The sequence below is a fragment of the Triturus cristatus genome, chromosome 7 (assembly GCF_964204655.1).
Source record: "Triturus cristatus chromosome 7, aTriCri1.1, whole genome shotgun sequence".
NCBI lineage: Eukaryota > Metazoa > Chordata > Amphibia > Caudata > Salamandridae > Triturus > Triturus cristatus.
In genome coordinates this window covers 305,142,363-305,159,435 of record NC_140590.1, presented here as the reverse complement: position 1 = coordinate 305,159,435, position 17,073 = coordinate 305,142,363, and the positions used below count along the sequence as shown (strand labels likewise).

At 44.3% G+C, this 17,073-nt stretch overlaps 1 long non-coding RNA gene across 1 annotated transcript; it reads right to left on the bottom strand.

Moving 5' to 3' along the window:
- Positions 1 to 2,733: 2,733 nt before the first annotated feature.
- Positions 2,734 to 16,362, bottom strand: LOC146809522 (uncharacterized). The gene is made up of 3 exons (XR_014965559.1): positions 16,258 to 16,362; positions 13,142 to 13,296; positions 2,734 to 3,674 (listed from the first exon to the last, which is right to left on the bottom strand). It is a non-coding gene; the product is annotated as an uncharacterized LOC146809522 (long non-coding RNA).
- Between the last annotated feature and the right edge of the window lie 711 nt (positions 16,363 to 17,073).

Sequence of the window (17,073 nt, the reverse complement as noted above, 5' to 3'; positions counted from 1 at the left end):
AGATATAGGTGCAACATTGCTATGCCTTAATTACACCACACACACACACACAACCTTCTTACGCTAAAAGCATATCTAAAGTAAGGGTATTTTGTATCATCATTTTGCAACAGCAAACATCACTTCATTAACTTTTATTTAATGCACCAGCAGAGAGTCAGTCAAGTGATCTACCTAAGTAGACACATAGCTAATCTAAGTATTATTCAGAACCACACCAATAGAAGTAATCAACATATAAAGAACATCAAATAACTGACCACTTTTCCTTCTTCAATTGTCTATGATTTCCTTTACTCAAACTATTCACATGATATATTTTTGGGAAGAACTAATGCTAAATAACAAGAGCTTACCCAACTTCGCAAAGTGAAAAATAAGCAGTCCAATAGATACCTTTGAACACAATGTCAAACACACCCAATATGTAAAATAAACATGGGCAAAGCAATACGCTACGGTCGCGTAGTTTGCGAAGTTTGCGCTACTTCGCACTACGCGAATTGCACGTAGCACAGTGCAAACGTGCGTAGCATAGTGCTGCGGTCATTTTTTGCTTGCTCGCGGTCCTCAACGTCAAGTTGGCGACCGCGAGCAAGCAAAATGACATCCCGGCGAGACTTTTTCCTCGTTCGCGATCAGCAACATCAAGTTGCCGATCGCGAGCGTGGAAAATAAACCACCCGGTGAGATTTTCAACGCGGGGAGGTCAGGTTTCTCATTGCGAGTGGTCGTGTATGCTCGCGACCGCTCGCGATGAGAAACTACCAGTTTGCGTTGAGAAAGCTGCTGCTCGAGTTAAAATCTACTCGAGCGACAGAAAACTACAGCTCACACTGTGCAAGATGCCGTTTTTAATAATTGCACAGTGCCGGATGCTTGTCATTGAAAACAGCATCTTGCACAGTGCGAACAGGGTACTACGCAGTTCGCAAAGTGCTACGCGTAGCTCGCGTAGTGCGAAGTGCACTATGCGTAGTTACGCGTAGCGCTACTTCACAAACTACGCCCAGGGTTAATGTAAAACCTATCACTAACTATATGCACACTCACTATTTTCTACATCAGCTGGTCTGTCATACTCATTTTGTCTCATTCGAGTCACACACACATTTCCTTCTTTCTCTTTCCAAATTCTAAGGCTAGAATGTATCTGTGAATTCTCTCAAATTAGATTTTCTTTCTTTCTCTATGTCTATTCTTTCCTTTGATGTATTTTTGTTATATTCGCTAATAAATTCAAGTTCAACATTACTCAACTTACATACACCGTTTGGATATTAATATTTGAATATAAACATTTGTTATTAGTTCTATAAAATGATATAGCTTTTCTAAAAGGATTAGTTACAAACATTTCAAACACAGGTAATTTATCAGTACAAAATCATAATCAATGTTGGTTTCTTCTACATAATCTTGAAGATTTATACTAACATATCACAGAACCAGACAAACCATATGTAAGAGGTAGCTGAATATAAACTTCACTTTCAGAAGCAGATGTACGAAGTGCATACAACATAACAATCAGACAAATCCATCATATCCACGTAATATGTCAGTAGGTTTATATAAGAATGTTTGCCAAACTCTTCACTTTAACTATCTCTATGATCCAACCTATAATACTATGTATTATTTATATTTATTGAACTATTATGAATTGGAGCATAACCAGCAGGAAACTTTAAGTGCCCTACTGTTTCAACTAGGGTTATCAAAATATAAATCACACAAATTATTTGGAAAGTCAAGCAAAATGTTTCTCTAATTGAAGCCATCTTCTTCCATCCAAAATATAATCTCTCAATAAAATGTAATATCAAAACCAAGGTACACAATCAAGCAATCCAGTGGGCATCAGATATTTCTTCAACTGTAGACTGTGTAATTTACAAGCTTGAATCACTGTTGCATGTAGTTTGTTTCTGTAACAAATTAAAGGATTTAGGGAACTTTTGATTAACTCCAGTATTTCACAATCTAGCAATTAGGCAATGTTAAAATGTGACAGAAACATGTCTAAGTGGGTCCTACGTTCAGTTAACTGCAAAATTTTGTTTAATTTTTGAAAGACGCTTATAAAGTTATAAACAAGAATACCCTCTCTGTATAGAATTTTAAACATATGGGATAGAGTGGTTTAAATAATTTGCCTTCACTGTATTTTAAGTTAACCAATAGATTTTTGAGATTCCTAACGTTATGAACAAGAATGCCATGTCTGTATAGAATTCTAAACATATGGGAGAGAATGGTTTAATTAATTGATCTTCACTTTATTCTAAGCTCAACACTCAACTGCCGGGGCTCCCTCATATGGCACATTGTACTTTTTAAATATCATTGCACCTGTAACAGTCTTTAGCAAGTCACTGGGGCTAAAAGACAAGCAGAATAAGTGTAAAGGTCTGACGTGGCAGTACCAGCCAGCTCTATGCACTTAACGCTTTTAGAATATGATCGGTTATTGGACCATGTTTGCAAATTGCATTAATTTTAGATAAAATCTTTATGTCTCATTTTAAGAATGATGCCTGTGATAATTTTGGTTTTACGTCAAAGTTATTATGGATTTAAATATCTAAAAACAAAAAAATGTATTACTTACTTACTTCAACTATGTAAGTATCAAAAATCCAAATAAAACAAGAGACAATTTATGCTAGTACATAGAGAAAACTTCAAAAATTGACTGGATCATTTTTTATAAAAAGAGACTATGCGAGCTGAAATTGCAATCCAATTTCTCAAAAGCTATGCAAGCATAAACATGATTCTCAAAATCAATCCAGTCTTTTCAAAAGTAAAAATCAAAAATTCAAAGTTTAGAGTTCACTCTCGTATTTAGCGTCAGTAATTTCATTTCTCAGTTCATGTGCGACTTCAGATTGGATTTTCAGTAAAACTGAAAACCTTTCAGGTCAGTATCTCTCTCTTCTGGCAAAATCTTTGTCAAGTATGTCTTTTCATGAGCTGTGCATTTATTCTGGTTGATTTTTCGCAAGCTGTTTGTCAATCATCACTGTTCTGCTTTAGCTGGACTTCCATCACTTTCTTTCAAGATGTCTTTGTTTTGCAAAGCTCTTCTTCTTTCCTCACACTTCTAGGCCATTCAGCTTGGATCAAGTTTGCATCTTCAGTGTCATTTGCTGGATCTGCCTATTCTTTCCTGCTCCTTGTTTTGCACTGTTCGCAACTGGTGGAGTCTTGTTTGCTCTCTGATTGGTACATGGAGTTTTCAGAGTTCGATTTTCTACTTGATGATTTTTAAATATTTGATCAGCCTGATTTTCTTGATTTATTTGTTATTGAGCTTTATGATTTCCCTGGATCCACCTAGCAGATTTGAGCTTGACTTAGTGAGTCAACGGTATGTGGCACAGTTTCTTCATCAGCAGTACACACTTGTTTTGTGAGAGATGTGTGGATTTAAAGCAGCAAACCTCCACTTTTCACAGCACTATTTGTCCTCAGTATGACTTGATATGGTCCATTCCATCTGACCTCCAGGCATGACTTTCTTACATGTTTCTTCACCAAAACTCAATCACCAGGCTTTAGGTTATAACAGAGCTTAGTACTTATAGAAGGTGTTGCAAACTTCACCTGGTTAGAGATAGAGCAAACCACATCACCCACATTTATGCAGTAATCCAGGACTACGCCATCTGGAATATTAAAAAGAACAGTAGATGATTGAATACCAGGAATTCTCACTGCTATTCCCATAAGTACTTTATGGGCACTCAAATCTGTCTTCTTGCTCGAGTTGCTTCACATGCTAATACCAAAGGAGAAGCATCTGGTCATTTAATTGGCGTTAAGGATCACAGCTTTGCTAATTTTGCTTTCATCGTACCATTGGTCTTTTCCACTACTCCTGATGCCTCTGGATGATAGCTACAATGGAAATTGTGTTCGATCTTCACTGCTGTGCACAGAACCCTCATGATTTCATTCTTAAAATATGTGCCCTACTCTGTCGCTATAGTAGTTGGCAAACTAATTGTTGGACCAACTCTGTCAGCAACAATTTAAAAACTGTTTATGCATCACACCTCCTTGTTGATTATGCTTAAAGCAACATTAAAAATAAGCAAACAATCACTAAAATATACTTTACACGATTGCAAAGTGGCATTTCCACAAAATCCTCCTGCAGCCTTGTCCTTGTGAAGGGACAGTATGATTTTCCAAAGTGACTAAGGACCGCACTAGTACATTTCTCTATAGTCATTTTGACATGCGATACATCTCTGGCACACGTTTTCTTCACTATTTTGAATATTAGGATTAAACCATCACTTTCTAAATGTGACCATTCCACCATGACTCACGTGTGTAGGCCCCAAGCTTGTATCCCACCATCTACAGTAGTAGTGAGTCTGGCAAAACAAACCTCTCATCTGTTGATTTCCATAATTCGTTTTCATCTTGTACACTCCCTCAAGTTATCTAGTGCTTGAATTGTTATGGAAAGAAACATATTTACAGTTTCAACATCTTAATCATTTACTTCTAACCTGTCATCTGGAATTGGTAATGTGGTAAGAGAAAAGTATTTAAGAATCTCATCAGAAAAATGATTACCCAATGTAAACATGTCATTGCTACTCTTATGTGCAGCACATTTCACAACTGCATTCCTTGTACGCATTTTCAGAGCATTCAATAAATCAAACATGTGTGGGTCATTTCTATTTGGGGTGCCAGCAGATGTCATGAAACTCTGCTGGAACCACTAATGTCAAAAATCATAGATAACTCTAAAACCATATTGACAATCAACATATATTATAACGCTCAATTTATTGGCTATGCAGCATGCTCTTTTGATGACGTGTGGTACAAATACAATGAAATATGACTCATTTCAATGGTTTTGCTGTCGGTGGTGGCCAATGCGATGACAGTGATGCTTTTCATACACCCAGGCAGAGCTGCTGCCAATGGGTCTATTCTTTCTGAAAAATTTGCAATTGGCCTCTTTGCTTCACTATTTTGTTGTGTGATAACAGAAAGTGTACATCCTTTGTTTTCATTACAGAAAAGGTAAAAAATTGTTCTTATAGGCATTCCTAGTGCGGATGCCATATACTAAGAGTGCCTCAAATCTAGGAAGGCCTGCATGCATTCATCCTCCCAGGATTCTGGATCAGTCACATGATTTTGAGTCCATCACTGAATAGGCTTCGAAATCAAGGGAAAATTGGGAATCCTCTAACGATTCCTGGAAACATCTTCACTTTTCTCTGTTTTGTAGGAGAATTCATTTTCAGAATCAGAATCAGAGATATGGATTCTTTGGAAACCTTCATTATTCCTTTCTCAATTTGATGTCCCAAATAAGTAACTTCTTTTTGACAGAATTACATTTTAGTGAGGGGCACTTCATGCCTATTTTCAGCCAAAGATTCAACAAAGCAATTGTGTCCAATTTACAGCCCTCTCTTGTTTTTGCTGCAACCATGACATTATCAATGTATTGCACCAGTACTGAGTCATAAAGGTATTATGCCAGTGCTAAGTTATAAAGCAATTTTAATGACTCAAAATCTTTCTTGAGAATTTGGGAAAATATTGGGGGTACTTTCATTGTAACCCTGTTGAATGTTACACAACTTAGTTACATTGAACCACTCTGCATCTGCTTGAAAAGGAATTAAAATCACTGCTGGATTTCGTACCACAGAACAACATGGCATCACTATGTCATTAATTTTTTGCAGGTCTTTTAATATTCTCTATTTACAATTCGGTTGGCATAAGCCCATTACAGGTGAATAACAGAGACTCTATAGGACTTCTCTCAAAATGCCCTGTTCAACCATCTTTTCAAAGACAGTTGTAATACCCTACTGTACTTTACAAGTAAGTTTGCATTGAGAAGTACGGGGATAGACTGCATTTGGTTTTACCATAACTTGCACTGACTGCACTTTTAATCAGCCCAAAATGTTGGGTCAGAGCCCCTGAACTTATACTCAAAATGCCTTTGATCTAGGGGGCATTTCAAAAGAAACCTTAGAAGTGAACATCACTTCATTTCAACCTCAGCCCTGGTTCCATACAAACAGTAAGGGGCAAATGAGCCCTTTGTGTGAGGGCAGGACACAGCCTATACAAATGTAAGTGAGCCCCACCTCCCTCTTTTCCAGCCCAGGAAAACTATCAGTCAAGTGTAGTATCTGTTCTTATCAGTTTGAACACACATTTTGTGCAAGTAAAATTTGATATTTATGGTATCTGCGACTTGTACTTGAAAGCAAATAAATTTGCTGTATGCAAATGTATGCAAATTTCACGATTGGCTGACTAGCTTTTAATTAAGCAGGAGGAGGGGCTCCAGCGTGATGGTTACTGTTTGCTCAATAGGAGCACAAAATAAGGCCCCCTAAGGACCTGTGGTCAGCGTTTAGCGCAGTGGAAACATTGTGCTCCTTAACATCTCTCGTTTCCTGGCATTTGGGTGGACTAATGCTGGTGGCTTAAAACACCTCCTAACACCCTTCACAGGCCTGTACAGCACCGAGACCTCTGGTGAGGGGATTCATGCTTAGGTGTTAACACCTATAATTGTTGCCTTAGCTCTAGGGCGTGACTGGACAGTGTTTCTTGCACTGTATACTATTGTGGTTTGCTGGGAGACACCCCAGGTACCCTGACAGTGGACCCCATGCGCTAACAGTAACCAGACGGTAACCCAGAAAATTACTGGTAAGCCCCAAATCCACCAATTGTAGACGACATGGACACTGGAGCCCCAGTGGCCATCGAAGAAGGCATCCCCACACCGGACGCCCCAAACCCACCCCCAACCCTCTTGGGAGGGCGGCGGAGAGGCAAGTAAGGTTGTACCTCCTAAACCAATACCAAGCACCAGCGCTGGGAAGGCTGATGCCCAGAAAAACTCAGGGCCTAAGGCAGATACACCTGAAAACCCCACTGCTGCCAAATTAGGGAGCAAGGGAATGGGTGAGGAGGGGACCGGGCCCTTCAATCGGTACAATCTCACCCATAGACACGTCCGGGTTATGTGGTGGGAATTAAAAAACAAGAAAGGACCCAAGCTAGACGAGACCTGTTTTGAGCAAGGTTGTCAAGACAGCTGGGATCCGAGGGCAAGATGTGCTGAGCTCCAGGCCTCAGCATCAGGGTGGATTTTCCTTCTCAGTTTTGTCACCCAGGTCCTCTACAGGAAGTACTGGGAGTTCTTCCAGGGGAAGAAGGAGGAGAAACCCTACGCTATCTCAGCAGGATGGGAACTGGCATCGACGGAGAAGAGGATCACGGTTGAGATGACCACCCCCGCATCACAGACAAGGACATTGCGTCACTCCTCCAATGATACGGTGTTATGGGTATGATTACAACCCCTCATGCCCGCCTTTCCCAGTATTAGTGTCTTGACATTGACAGTTTTATGAGAATCACAGAATATTGAATGTAATAACAGAAAGCATTGCATTGTTAACACTGTACCAAGATAATGAAAGCTTATTTTATTTGTTAGCTTATTTTATTTGTTGTACAAGATACTGTGCAAATGATTGAAAAAACAGAGACATGTGCCTAGATCAGAGCAAACATAGTTCTATGTCAGGACCGGTGGCGAGGATTATGCTATTCTTTCTTCACTTTATTGAATAGCAGCCATTTAAAGGTAACAATGAAAAACTACCATTCCCATGAGGTCTTGGGAATGGCATAACAAAGTTAAACAATAGAGTCACACAGATGACTGTCCAATTCATCTCCACCAATCATGGGGCTTCAATCAGTTCCTAGTCCTCTGTCATCATCCATTCCCCCTCTTTCTTCGCTGCTCGCTGCCAGATATGTGTGGTTTTCTTTACCTCTCTTATTGTGATTAGTTAATGTTACTGTGTGGTATTTTCAAATGTGTTTTTTATGGTCATTGTATCAATTGAACGATAGTTATTTAATTTAATTTCATGTGCTTGCTCCTAGTGCAGATTCTATTGTTTTGTGACCTTCCAGAGCAGACGTGCGCGTCTCACCCTGTCACAGCTCGTCAGCGCTTGTCATTCCTAACAGTGTGCTTCTTTTCAGGAATTGCTCATTGAGTCACCCGCTACTCGGGTAGACCCGATTCCGGCCATGGGAGCGTCTGGGCTCCCTGACGGCCGTGTATTCAAGGTGAAGGCTTGGCGGTGTGCTCCTCCAACTGCCAGAGGGTGCCCGTTGGCGCCGTCGACTCGCGCCACGCGAGCTCCAAATTACGCGCATTCCAGAGTCGGAGCCGCAGCGCTGCAGGGAGCCTTGTCTGCCTGCCTGTTTCGACACCAGTTTTCACGGGTCTGTATTGCTGCCGTTAGGCAGGTGTGAGCCCATACACTCTGGGGGTCTGCAATTAGGTTTTATTTACGCTCCAAGCGGAGTCTGTATTGCAGATCTGATTGCACCAGGGCTGCAGGGTCCTGGGCTTCCAGCCCACCTAACTGCGAGCCTTGCCCGCTCAAAGTAGAAGCTGACACCCAGCCCCCCATATTTGCCAATTTATATTTGGCACCTTACCTGGTGTTGGGGTCACTGTTGCTTCGAAGGGCTATGGATCCTACATAGAAGACCAAGGGGAGGAGGACCCCCTTTCTGTGCTACAGTGACAACTTCTTGATGCAGTTGATGCATCCATCCATGGGGCGGTCTCTGAAGCTACGGCCCCCCTAGAGAGTCGTCTGTCTCGTCAAATCGCGCAGGCATGCGAGAAACTGACTAGAGTACCGCCAGGCCTACTGGCCGCTACCCCTCCTAGCAAGCCCCCCCACTGACCAACAGCCCAATGGCCAAGCGCGCCCGCGACGCGGAGGTGGTCCCTGGCGCTCCTCTCGCCCACCACCTACCCAGGATGACCAGGGTGTTTGCGCTGATATGCTAGACCCGTGTGACATACTTCTCTTTGGATTGGGCCCCCTCGGAAAAAGTTGCCCAATATGTGGCAATACGAATCTGCTGGCCTCTGGAGAAGGATGACCGCAACTGCCTTCGGGCAGAATGCCCACGACCATCTTTGGAGGGCAAGGTGGCCTTAACACCGGACATTGATCCCCGTATGGCCACCTTCCTGCAGAAATTTGTCAAGGACCCAAAAAAGGGGATAAATAGGTCCTGGCGAGCTTGCCAAGAAAAGCTTTTGGATACTCTAGGTCCACTTACTAAGATCCTAGATATGGCGGAGGAGGCAAAATGTTCAGGATCCCTTATCTACCCCGAGACCCTATCCTCCTGGGTGCAACGCGCAGTGGTATTCCTAGGCAACGCCAACTGCGCCCTGTCTATGGAGCGTTGCAGGTCCCTGCCCATTAAGGTAGATCCCAAGCTTGGGGACATAGCGGATTCGGAAGAGGGCCCTGTCGCACAGGGCAGCCTCTTTTGGAACCCTTTATTAAGGAACTGAGGAGGTTTGTCAACACCTTTACGGGCCTGGCTAAGGCTTAGTCCTCGATCAAAAAGGTGTTTCACCCCCGGGATTTCCATGAGGCCGGACGAGGAAGGGGCCGCTCGTCCGGCCGCCCTAACCAGTGCAGGGGACAAGGCTCCAACCAAGGCCAATATCAAGATCAGGCTAGATTCGGGAACTATTACCTAACCAGAGGAAGGTGCGCCAACACAGAGGTGCCAGAGGCGGTGGCACCTCCAACACTTCCGATGAGTGTTCTCCCTTCTTCACTTCTAAAGGTAGGGGGCCGTCTGGTGCATTCTTAGAGGCTGGACTTTCATCCCGGGGGACGCCCGGGTCCTGCAAACAGTGCAGGGATTCCGAAGAGAATTCTACAGAGAACCCTTACAATTCGCTACTCTACGTCCCATCTGCTTCTAGTTGGCAGATGCCGCCCTAGTCTATCAGGAGATTCAGTCCCTCCTATAAAGGGAGCGATTACCGAAACTCTGCCCCATTCCAGAGGTTTTATCAGCAACCTTTTTCTGGTGGACCAGATGGACGGGGGTCAGCAGCCGGTTATCAACCTCCACGAATTCAACGAGTTGCTGGTCTATCGCCACTTTAAGATGGAGGGGATTCACCTTCTCTGAGACATCCTCAGACCTCACGACTGGATGGTGCGCCTGGATCTCTAGGACGCCTACCTCTTGATTCCCATATTTCCTCCTCCCTGGATGTTCCTCCAGTGTGTCTGGTGGCACAGAACCTATGAATTCACCACTCTGCCATTGAGCCTATTCTCAGCACCATGGTGCTTCACCAAGGTCCTCCGGCCGGTATCGAACGCCTGAGGGCGTCGGGCATGAGCTTATCGTGTACCTCGACGACATCTTGCTGATGGGCCAGTACCCCCGGACACTCGCACGCCAGCTCCAGACCGCGGTCAACCTCCTACAGAGCTTGGGGTTTGTCATCAACGAGACCAAATCCACCCTAGTTCCAGCCCAGAAGGTAATTTATCTGGGTTTCTTGATCGACTCCGTAGAGTCTTCTCTCAGCCTCCTGTCCCGGAAGATGACAAAGATCCGCCACGAGATTGAGAGGGCACTCACAAAACTGCAGATCTCCCTCAGACAGCTGGCCCTCATCAATCAGACTCCTCTCATCCTCGATCCAGGCCATCTTTCCAGGGCCGTTGCATTACCGGGCCCGCAGCGCCTCAATGCCACCTCCTACTCCCAGAAAGTGAATCTCTCGGCAGAGGTCAAGGAAGAACTCAATTGGTGGCTCGCCAACATGGAGGCTTGGAACTGGAGAGCAATTTTCCGCGCCAGACATTATTATAGAATCAGACGCCAGGGGATCAGGCTGGGTCTCAAGATGTGGCGAGTTCACCATGGGAGGTGTGTGGTCTCCACTAGAACAACGATTACATATAAACTGTCTGGAGCTACTCGGTGGTTCATTCGCAATCCAATGCTGGACCAAGGACGTGATCCGGTCCTGGGTACACCTCAAGATGTACAATATATCGGCGGTCCGGTATATAAACCACCTAGGCAGCACATGGTCGAAAGCCCTTTCAGACCCAGCGGCAATCTTCTGGCAATACTGCCTCAACCACCAGGTCTCCGTCATGGCGTAATACCTCCCCGGACAAGACAACCAAGTGGCAGATTTCCAATCACGCCATTTTCAAGATGTGAGCCTGTGGAAGCGCAAAGCAGGAGTGTTTGCGGACCTCCATTGCAGATGGGGTCCCTTCTCGGTGGATCTTTTTGCTTCCCGCTTGGATCATCAACTTCCCAGGTTCTTCAGCTGGAGGCCAGATCCCCTGGTGGAGAAGATGGGTGCATTCCTGCAGGACTGGCGGGAGGAATTAGGCTTTGCCTTTCCCTTGTTCGCCATGATAACAAGGGCCTCGGCCCAAGTTCGACGCCAAGGTGAAAGCGTGGTCATGATTACACCGATTTGGAGATCGCAAGTTTCCAGTTCTTCTGGAACTTTCTTGGGATTCTCTAATCTCTCTCCCCCGCTTTCCAGCACTCCTCCTAAATCTGGACAAGGATCCTCACCTGTTCATCGTGCAAGGTTTTCTAGCCCTGATGGTGTGGCGAATTACAGGGGACGATGGGCGGTCCCAGGCCTTTCGGAAGCGGCTGAGAAGTTCATGTCCAAGGTCTGGGAAAACAGTACTGTCAAACGCTATTGCTCCACCTGGAGAAGGTGGTACCTTTGGTGTGTGCGATGGGGTCTCGATCCCGTGGCAGCAGATGCGACATCTATCCTAAATTTCTGGGCCTCTTTAGCTGAGGAAGGTTTGGCTTATAGATCCATTAACACATTCCGTACGGCTATTTCAGCAGGACCCGCTATGGTGGATGGATCCCGGGGGAACCCCCCTTGTCTGTCACCTCCTCAGAGGAATACGCCTCTCCTCACCTCCGGAGCCCTGATATCAGCCCTCTGGGATGTAAACCAAGTTTTGAATCTGTTCATGTCCTGGCAACCAAATAGGTTCCTTTCTAGAAAGGAGCTCTCGGCGAATTTGGCCATGTTCCTTTGCCTGATCTCCTGTAGATGGGTTTCAGACGTCAGGGCCCTGGACATTTCCAGGAGGATATTCTCACATAATGGGTTACTTTCATGATCCGTAGATGAACTAAGTGTGCAACAAAAACCATTTCATACCCAGCCTTCCTGGATTCTACAAAGCTGTGGGCAGTCCTTGCCTTAAAGCCTATGAGGAGATATTGGAGGAATTCTGCCCTCTAGGAGAGCGTCAGCTGCTCATAGCTATAAAGAAACCTCATAGAGCTGTCTTTTCCCCTACGATTGCCAGATAGGTGAGGTGGGTGATGCAGGAAGCAGGCATAGAACTACGTGCCTTTGGGGCACACTCTACCAGAGGAGCTATGGCCTCTAAAGCCTTTACCTTGGGAGCCCATGTAGAAGACATTCTTAATGCAGCAGACTGGTCTTCAGACTCTACCATTAAGTGGTTTTACTTCAAACCGGTAATACACATGGCTTACTTGGTGGTGAGTAAGCTTTAAACTAGCATTCACCTATGTTCACATTGACTGTGCATGTGTTTTCTCATAAACGTGTTTCTATGCTGTTTCTCCCATACAGGGCTAATCCTTAGCCATTGCTGTTGCCTAAACTATGTTGTTTGCTTTCAGGAGAGGATTCCAATAAACAAGATTCATGAAGCATCTATACTGGCTGATCTTGAGTGACAAAAGAGGGGGAATGAATAAGGACAGAGGACTATGAACTGATTGAAGCGCCATGATTGGTGGAGATTAATTGGACAGTCTATCTGAGTGACTCTATTGTTTAACTTTGTTATGTCATTCCCAAAGCCTCATAGGAATGGTAGTTTTTTATTGTTATCTTTAAATGGCTGCTATTCAATAAAGTGAAGAAAGAATAGCAGAATCGTCGCCTCCGAGTCCTTAATAGAATTGAAACTTTCTGTTACGATAGCTAGGAAGTTTTTCATTCTAGTGTGCAAAAACTCATTGGTAATCTTCTTGCACATTTCGTTAGCTCTAAAACGTATAAAGACATGAGTATGATAATGAACCTGTTTGCTGGCAGCCTTTTGCACGTGTTGACTGTCAAATGTGAGGATACGAGTATTTTAATTCATACGTGTGTGGTGAGACTATTTAAACCTCTCTGACATATACCTGGTGCTTAGCCTCGTTGCTTTTCAGCCCTTACCTGTCTTCCCATTGGCTGGCAGAGGTCTTTTTTCCTGGTTCCAGTCCCTTTCTTTGTGGGTCGGATCTTTGTCTCTCGACTCCTCAACTGCTCCTCAACAGCTACCGAGAGTTCCTCCTTCCATCTGTCAAGACAAGGCTTCGGTATCGTGATTCCTAGAAAGGAAGCACAAAAGGAAATCATTTTAAAAATACAAATCCCAGAAAAAAGGTAACCTGACACTTCTACAAACAATCGATGAGTTGAACAATTCCATTTTAAATAAAGAATGTGAACTAGGCTTCATCTTGTCATGAAAACAAGACATCTGTTGGAACAATACAGTTTTGGTTTATTTCAAGAAAGTTGCGGTGCTTTTCATCTGTAATAACTTTAAAGCTGGATACATAAAACTACCGTCATTAGAGCTTTGTATGTCACGGAAGAAATTTCAGAGATTGTAGCTCATTATAATTGCCTGATTGTTTGGTTTATTTTATTTTGAAATCTTTATTTATTTAATGTGTGTTACAGAGACAAGCAGGGCGGCCTGTTAAAAAAGCCCAGGTACTTGTGAAAGACAAACAAGCAAACTTTGAACTAAGAAAAGCTATTAATATAGATTGTTCATTATTTATGTTATTATGTTTTAGGGTAAGAATAGCTAATAAGAAGAAAGTGATTATCCAGTGTAACACACAAAGATTATTCCTCATATGGATAGTCTGCGTTTAATTAGGTATGATTATTTGTTAAAAGGTCCCAAATATATGCCAATAGTGAAAATCAATCAATATAATTGATCTTGATTTTCACTTCTCATTATCTCTTTTCACAATTAGCACGCCAAGAAACTCAGTCTTTATCAGAAGCTTAAGTATTCCCTATTTGGTACTTCAAGTCCCAAGACCAATTACAACACCCCAAGAGGAGCCTTCAAGGTTATCGAAGATGCGGTACCTGAGCCAGTCTTGTTTTTCTCACTCACTCTTCCCAATTCCCCTTTCCCCCTGGGCACTTCCAGAAAAGGCAGTGTGTTATTGTAAATTACAGTCTTTCTGTCAGTTCCCAGGGGATTTGAGGACTATACGTTGTAAAGGAAGAGCAATCTGGAACACAGGTGAGTGGCTTGTCGTGACATACGGGACCATCAAGAAGGGACCCACAAAGGTCAGAGACAGCTAAGGAATCTGGAAAATGACCTGGCAGGGCAGGCGATTATCAGCCTCCAAAAGAACCCAGCATCAAGGGATGGCCTGAGACACCCACCAGCGAGCTTCTACCTAGGAGCCGACAAGGGGCGGATCAGATATCAATGAGAACCTTTCAAATGCCGGAAGTTCCAGGCTGAGAGACACAGAGGAAAGGAATGTCCAGAGAAGTTCTCCAGGATCTGCAAACAGACCAGACACAAAGCAGGCACATGCAGCGGGATCAAGTTCTGCAACTTCTGCGGAGGAGAGGGTCACACCTACAACCGATGCCTCAAGTCTGACCTGCCAAGGACCTATGCAGCAGCAGGAGCCCCAGCCTAGAGAATCACCAGACCGACAGTATCCCCAGCAACCGACGCCAAGGTGAATGCCATCCTGAAGGACGCAAGGATGCAGATGGCCAAAACAACGGAAGCACCCAGGAAGGTGGAACAGAAGGGCTTAACACTCCCAAGACCGGACCCAAAGATCACAGATGACCCCAAGGCATGACCAGCCACAGCGGAGGAGCCAACACCACCGACTGGGATGGCACCGGCCAACTGGGATGGCACAGGCCAAGGAAGTCCATCAACCCAACAGAGCCCCCAAGGAAGGAGCACCACAAGCAGGCCCGCCAAAGGAAGCCCCAAGAGACACAGACCCGATGCCGGAACCAGAGGCAAAGGAGGAGGAGAAGGTGACAGAGACTCTGCTATGGCAAAGGGAAAAAAGAAGAAGAGGAAGAAGAAGGTGAAACAACCCGAAGTGAAATCAGAAAGCAGCAGCGGGAAACACGACTTGATTCAAGAGGCATGGAGTCAGGTATGGTCCCAGTTGCTGCACCAGAAGAATGTGAAAGAGAGGGAGGAGGCAGAGGAAAGGAGACAAACCACCATCAAGACCCAGCAGGAAACCCCACAATAAACATCACAGCCTGGACCCAAGCCGGAGAAGTCGAAGGAAGAAACAGCACCAGACACAGTCCCCCAGCGGGGAAGCAGGAAGAAGACATTGGCGAGGAAAGAGGACTTCTTTGCCAGCAAGAAGATAAAAACAAAGCCAGCACAGAGGAGGATGACAACGAAGTCATCATCGTCAAAAGCAAGGAAGCCAACAACGAAGAGATGGAGGATGAGGATGAAGACTAGGAGGAGCTCCAGCCGGTACTCCAAGAACTCCATCAGCAACTGGCCATGATGGGAACCATAGAATAAACTGCGCAGTGGATCCCGGATGTAGGGAACAGAGGTGTTCATTGGGACCACTGAAGACAGCACAGGAGAGGGAGAACGGGACCAACAGGTGGCTCAGCACCCCATGTAGAGCACTCCAGGGCCTTCAAACCCAGTAAGTTTCAAATCGTGCTCTGACTGCTAGCACGGAGATAATGAGTGTATCATAGTTCACACTAAACGTCAGAAGTGTGAAGGATCAGGTTAGGGGGCCGGCAAGTTGCACTTCCTGGCCGCTCAGAACTTAGATATCTGCTTTCTGCAGGAATGCGGAATTCCGTAAGCCCAGTTGTACAGCCAACCCGAACGGCAGTGGATGCACAGGCCATAATTTTGGTCTGGAGGAAACAATTGCAAATCCTCTGGAGTGGCTATTCTGATCAAGGGAAGGCATTTCACCGTGGACAAGGTCACGAGCAGGTGAACAGCAGAGTGCTGGTTGTGGATGGCTTGTGGGCCGGTGTGTCAGAACTGGTAAAATTCCGTTGGGTTCCTCAGGAGCAGTACCCTCAAGAAGCCCACCTTCCAGCAGCCTTGACTCAAGCTTAACTGCACTGAGTATCAAAGTGGCTAGATGGGGGAAAGGGAATTAGGGAGTGTACAGTGGGGAGGGAGACCTGGACCAAGACATTGTCCTTGATTAGCTTTCCTTTCATGCTTAGTAAACTATTTGACTATATTTAACATGAGTTAAATAGTGACAACATACCTGTAATAGAAAAGCAGGTTATGCATAGAACAGTCGCTGTGTACGTCTTCTCAGGCTTCACTGGCAATTTCTGTTCCTATAATTCTCAAGGATACAATGTTATGGCTAAACAACCTTGTTTCAAAACGAAGCACACATTCATATAAAGAGCCAATTGGCTTTAGACACAATATTTCCATAATGATGTGCTTTAACCACTGTTAAATATCGACTTCCAACAACCTTTTTGCAGTACACAACACTTTATATACGCTAATGAGGCAGATTAATATTCAGAGCTATGTATCAGAGTTCAAATATACAAATGTCCAGAAAGCACATCAGCGCGATGTACTGAGCCAAATATGAACATTTTCAAAGAGTGCTTCAGCGCGATGTGACACAATACCAAAGTCATCATATATGCAAATCCCCCCAAGAGCGCTGCACCGCGATGTGCCAAGTTGCCAAAATCACCAAACATGAAAATGACCAGAGAGCACTTCAGCCCGATATACAAAAATGCCAAAATCACCAAACATGTAAATAACCAAAGAGCGCTTCAGCACGATGTACAAAGTGCCAAAATCACCAAACATGTAAATGACCAAAGAGCGCTGCAGTGCGATGTACAAAGTGCCAAAATTACCAAACATGTGAATGCTCAAAGAGTGCTTCAGCACGATATGCAACTTTCTTTCAAAATTCAAAATAACAAAAACAGCAAATTACAAAAACAGCACGTAGTTCCTTTCACGATGCTGATGGTTAAGAAAGGAACGATCCTACCTGATTGTAGCTGAGAGAGGATCTACAACCTGGGAAGAGAAAACAGAA